The sequence below is a fragment of the Balaenoptera ricei genome, chromosome 3 (assembly GCF_028023285.1).
Source record: "Balaenoptera ricei isolate mBalRic1 chromosome 3, mBalRic1.hap2, whole genome shotgun sequence".
Taxonomy (NCBI): domain Eukaryota; kingdom Metazoa; phylum Chordata; class Mammalia; order Artiodactyla; family Balaenopteridae; genus Balaenoptera; species Balaenoptera ricei.
In genome coordinates, this window is record NC_082641.1 from 125424630 (window position 1) to 125431087 (window position 6458).

Here is a 6458-nt window from a genome sequence, read left to right on the forward strand (position 1 = left end):
CCTGGATAAAAAGACCTGTTTTTCTGATCAAAATCAACCATGCAGTCACTGTGGGATCTTAGGAAAATCCCTTCTCCCTCTCTTATTCTTGGAATTTCAATGTGAATAATGAAAGATTTTTAACAAAATGACCATATGTTTATAATTATTTTACAATATCTACCATTTAAGTCTTAGATCATGAATTATAGTTTCTTCCCAGTTTCAGGAAGAGTATTTTATATAAAAATAAAACATTTATCCTCTCTGGACCATAGTTTTCTTATCTCTATGGAATGATGGATTACATTACTATGTAATAGACATTACATAAAGACACGCTTTATTTGGTTTCCCAGCAACATCGAAGGGTCTAACAGTTAGAAAGAAGGGAATATATATTCTATGAATAATGAATAGATGCAAAGTTTCTAAAAGTGTGCACATTAAAGAATGTAGTTAATTGATTTTAATCATGGAATGAGAGAACTGGATGAAATGTGAGAAATCTTAAGGCCCAGAGAAAACTTACTTATACTGCCAAAGAAAAAAGCTCCAGTTAGTAGAAAAGTCAAGGTTAAAACATAGCTCTTTTGATAATTAGCTCAGTCTCCACGTAGCTGGCTCAATCCTAGATAAACAAGTTGAATATACAAATATCTCATTCTTAGCCATCCAGTTGGAAGTATTGAAAAATCTCCCTTTGAGTACTCTAATTCAGTAAAGCATGTATTTACAAATAACATCTTCCTGGGTGAACTCACACAGAAGACCTCTCTAGATACATTTTCTAGGTGATTATCCTTCTGCCAGCAAACATTTACTGGGTGCCTACTCTGAAGTAGGCTCTGTTCTCCGTGCTTAGAACACAGTGACGGACAGGGGTGAGAAAGGAAAATAAAATCCCTATCTTAATGAAGTTTACATTCCAGGAAGGGGAAATAGACCAGAAAAACCCCATAATAATAACATAGTAATACTTAAGGCCAATTGCAATTCTAAGTCAGATGGTTAGAAGAGTCCTAATTAGGAAGACATGGAGATGAGGGAGTTAGCCAAAAAACTTCTTGTAGAACAGCAAATGAAGAAGCTAGAACACAGTCCTTAAGGCTGAAGCACACCTGATTTGTTCAAGGTTCAGCAAGGAAGCCATGGTGATTGAAGAGGAGTGAGTGTGTGGGCAAATTACGGGTGATAAGGTCAGAGAGGCATGAGTCCAAATCATGAAAGATTTTGTAGTCATTGTTAAGATTTTTTCTTTTATTCTTATGTATAAAAGTGTGTTAACTACAGATATTAAGATCATGTTTCTGTTTGTAAAATCTCAATTATATTTTATGCACATAGATGTTACTCTTTATGTATATAATTGAAGAGGGCCTAACCAAACTGGGGGATGCATTTGATATTTAGGTAAAGAGCCTGGGAGTAGATTAGGTTGTGCTAGGGAAAATAAATATCTTCTCCTCTGTCAACTGTGGCATTTGTACTCTTCCATGCTTAAAGGTTATTCCCCTTGCTGAAGAAAAATAACCACATAATACATAATTAGGATAAGGTGATTCTAAGAGGGTGGATCTTTGAATTGTACTGACCAGAATGTGAGTCATGACTCTGACATAAGGTATGTGTTTTTGAACACGTCATCTGACTTCTTTGTATTGTGATTTACTCATCTGTAAAATGGGGATACTAGTCTTTACCTCCTAAATGTACTGTGAAAATTAAGAAAATGATGCATGTAAGCACTTAGTCTCTGATATGTAACAAGAGCTGAAACATCAGTAACTTTTATTATTATATTCTGTCCTCAATTTCAGCATTATATTGTCTTTATAAAGCACTGGTCAGGACATCTATGCTCTTTTTCTCAGTATTTACATAGTTTTAAAAATGTCTATCTTCTGTTCATTTAACATTTTTGAAAATTCACATGAGGTGTTTTTTTTCTGTCAATTTTATCTGTGTACTAAATTCCCTGCTCATTAGAGAAATTAAGCCCTTTTCTCCTCTTTAGTTTCTACTCCCTGAAGTTATTTAGCTACTCGAACATCAACACGTAGAGTGCTGTGTGTATTTTGATAACTGACTCACTTCACATTTTTGGAAGTATTACCTCTCTACGTGGCTCACTCCTCCTTTCTCCTATTGGAACTTTCACCTCCAGCCAGGCCAGATTCCTGTCAGCTGTCCACACAAAAATTACATTTCTACCACTTCGACTTCTCCTGCCTGAAATGCCTCTTGTGCCACCTTCTGTCACTCTGCCTGCCTTTCTCCCTCATACAAATCTCGTATCTACATCTTAAGACTACTATTTATTTGCAGGCTTATTTCCAGTGCCATAATTGAGTAAGTGAGCAAAATACTATCTCTTGTGTAGTTCTGAGCTAGTCTTTGGGTATGAAAGGGAAGCATATAAAAAGCAAACCACAGAAGACCAGCAATCATATGCTTCTTAGAAAGAAGAAGCAAGTCATATATAAAAATCAACACTCAAAATACAGGAGTTTGGGTTCAAGGATTTATACATTTGTCAAACCTCAGTGAATGTATACTAAAGATTTATGCATATCATAGTTTGCGAATTTTACATCAAAAGAAAAGGGTGTAAACATGTAGTGTAGTCTTAGCTATAACATGCATAGTGAAGTTCTCAGAGGGAAGGGTACTGATATCTGCAATTTACTTTGAATTGCATCAAAGATGGATTAATGAATAGATAAATGGATCAATATGGGATGAAACAAGTATAGTAAAATACTAATGGTTCAATCTAGAAGGTGGGTTTATAGGGGTTCACTGTAAAATTATTTTAACATGGTTGTATGTTTAAAACTTTTCCTTAAAAGTGTTTTTTTAATGATTTTTAAAAACACACAAACTCTGCCAACAGGAGCAGATACTGATAATTCTGTTTATGTTCCTCATTGTTGTGATATCCAGGAAGGAACACAATGTTTCAAGTATAGTTTGTACTCTTCAAAGCATAAAAAAACCAATTTATTTGATCTGAACACCCATATCTATCATTATACCTTCAGATGAGAATGGGAACATTGTCAAAACTGGGTCATAATAAACTTACAACCACTAACTATCCTTAGGCATGTTTTTTTTTTTTTTTTTCCACACCAACTGTTGCCAAGTCACGTCCTTCTCAGCTCTTCTCCATTTACTGGTTTTTTGGAGTGAAATTCCTTGCAAATATGACATGGTGTGTCAGTGATTAGGCTTAAGTGAAGGGGGCTTGTCTGGGGGTTTTTCTGTGCCAATGTAAAGTTTCTAGAAGTGGACACACACAAACTCACACACACACACACACTCTAAAATGAAAAGGGGAACAAGAGGGGAAAAAAGGCTAGAGAAAATAGTAACTAAGATAAAGTCTGAAATAATTCACCACTAATAAGTTTAACCAACTATATACTATTTCCCATGGTCACAGTGATAAGCACACAAACATTATCACATTAAAATTTAGCAATAGTTGTGAAGTTATAGTCGCATTTTATAAAAGAGAAGCCTGAGGTAGAGAGATATAAATGATTTGGCCATGATCCTATAGTCAGTGTGTTTCAGAATCTGGATTTACTCAACATGGTTACGCCAACCCCATGTTCCTAAACTACCTTTCACATAATCATAGTAATTTGAGTGACTTGGATATAAGTGTTAAATTAGAGGGATTGTATCGTATATATTTGGAGACATCAGAAATGGAAGTAGTCATAATTCAACAAAGGCTTAAGCAAATATGTAAAGAATGTGGCATACATCTTCCAGAATTCCTAATATGTGAACAATTATGTTAATTTTGTGATGGGCCTACAGCTCTAGCCTGAGAAGGCCTGGTTCAAAAGGGCTACTAACCCTAAAATAGGCATTTAGTGAAATGTTCCCTGTCTCTCTCAAACTTTCCTTTCTTCTTTCCCAGTGCTGGTATTTGTGACTTACAGAATTTGGGCTCATTACAGTTCTGCAGTTTGACTTAAGGGAAAATAAGCTAACAGATTTTTCCTTCTTTAGTTTGAAAAGATTTAGACCTAAACTAACAAAAAAATGTGTCCTTGTAGGCCAAGTTTACCTCACTACAGCTACACTTTAGATTTGATAAGATGTGTCTACTAAAGGAATGAACATAAGAAAGCACAATTCCATAAGTTTTGGTATATTGTGTTCCCAATTTCATTTGTCTCAAGTTTTCCCCCCTTTTGACTTCTCCTTTGACCCATTGGTTTTGGGGGAATGTGTTGTTTAATTTCCACATATTTGTGAGGTTTCCAGTTTTCCTCCTATTGATTTCCACTTCAGTACTATTGTGATTGGAAAAGATATTTGATATGATTTCAATTTTTTTAAGTTTGTTAAGACTTTTTGTGTGGCCTAACATATGACCTATGCTGGAGAATGTTCTTGGTGCACTTGAGAAGAATGCGTATTCTGCTGTTGTTGGATGGAATGTTCTGTTTCATCTGGTCCATCTCGTAGGTCCATCTGGTGTACACTGTAGTTCAAATCAAATGTTTCTTATTGATTTTCTGACTGGATGATATTTTGTTGAAAGTAGGATACTGAAGTCCTCTACTATTATTATACTGCTCTCTATTTCTCCTTACAGTTCTGCTAAAATTTGCTTTATATATTTAGATGCTCCAATGTTGGGTGCATATATATTTACAATTGTTATATCCTCTTGATGAAGTGACCCCTTTATCATTAAATAATGACCTTCTTTATCTCTTGTTAAAACCTTAATGAAAGATATTGAAGAAGACACAAATAAGTGGAAAGATATCCTGTGTTCATGGACTGGAAGAATTAATATTGTTAAAATGTCCATACTACGCAAACTATTCTACAGATTCAATGCACTCTCTATAAAAATTCCAATGGCATTTTTTACAGAAATAGAAAAATTAATCCTAAAATTCATATGGAACCACAAAAGACCCTGAAGGGTTAGAGCAATCTTGAGAAAGAACAAAGCTATAGACACCACACTACCAGATTTCAAATTTTATTATAAAGCTATAGTAATCAAAGTGATATGGTACTGGCATAAAAATGGACACATATAGACCAATGAAACAGAATAGAGAACGCAGAAATAAACTCACATGTATATGATCAACTAATCTTCAACAAAGGCACCAAGAATACACAATGGTAAAGGATAGTCTCTTCAATAAATGGTATTGGGAAAACTGGATATCCACATGCAAAAGAATGAAATTGGACACTCATCTAATACCATATACAAAAATCAAGTTGACATGGATTAAAGACTTAAAAACAGTACCCAAAGTTTTGAAACTCCTAAAACAAAAATAGGGAAAAATCTCCTTGACGTTGGCCTTGACAATGATATTTTGGATATGACACCAAAAGCACAGGCAACAAAAGCAAAACTAAACAAGTAGGACTACATCACAGTAAAAAAAAAAAAAAGTTAACAAAAGTGAAAAGGTAATCCATAGAATGGTAGAAAATATTTGTAAATCATATATCTGATAAGAGGTTAATATCTAAAATATATAAGGAGGGCTTCCATGGTAGCACAGTGGTTAAGAATCCACCTGCCAATGCAGAGGACACAGATTCTTCCTGGACCAGGAAGATTCCACATGCCGCGGAGCAACTAAGCCCATGAGCCACAACTACCGAGCCTGCGCTCTAGAGCCCACGAGCCACAACTAATGAAGCCCGCGTGCCACAACTACTGAGGCCTGCGCGCCTAGAGCCCTTGCTCCACAACAAGAGAAGCCACCGCAATAAGAAGCCTGTGCACCGCGACGAAGAGTAGCCCCTGCTCGCCACAACTAGAGAAAGCCCATGCACAGCAATGAAGACCCAATGCAGCCAAAAATAAATAAATAAATTTATTTTTAAAAATTAAAAAAATAATAAAATAAAATATATAAGGAACTCATATAACTAAAAAAAAAATCTGATTAAATAATGGGTAGAAGAACTGAACAGACATTTCTCCAAAGAAGACATACAAATGGCCAGCAGGTACATGAAAAGTGCTCAACATCACTAACCATCTTAAAAAATGCAAATCAAAACCACAGTGAGCTATCACCTCACACGGTTAGGATGGCCGTCATGAAAAATTCAAAAGGGAACAACACTCTGACATAAATCACAGCAATATCTTTTTTGATCCATCTCCTACAGTAATGGAAATTTAAAAAATAAACAAAGGGGACCTAACTAAGCTCAAAATCTTTTGCACAGCAAAAGAAACCATAAACAAAACAAAAAGACAACCCACAGAATGGGAGAAAATATTTGCAAATGATGCGACCAACAAGGATTAATTTCCAAAATTTAGAAACAGCTCATGTAGCTCAATATAAAAAAAAAACAAACAAACCAATCAAAAAATGGGCAGAAGACCTAAATAGACATTTCTTCAAAGAAGACATACAGATAGCCAAGAGGCACAAGAAAACATGCTCAGTATTGCTAAT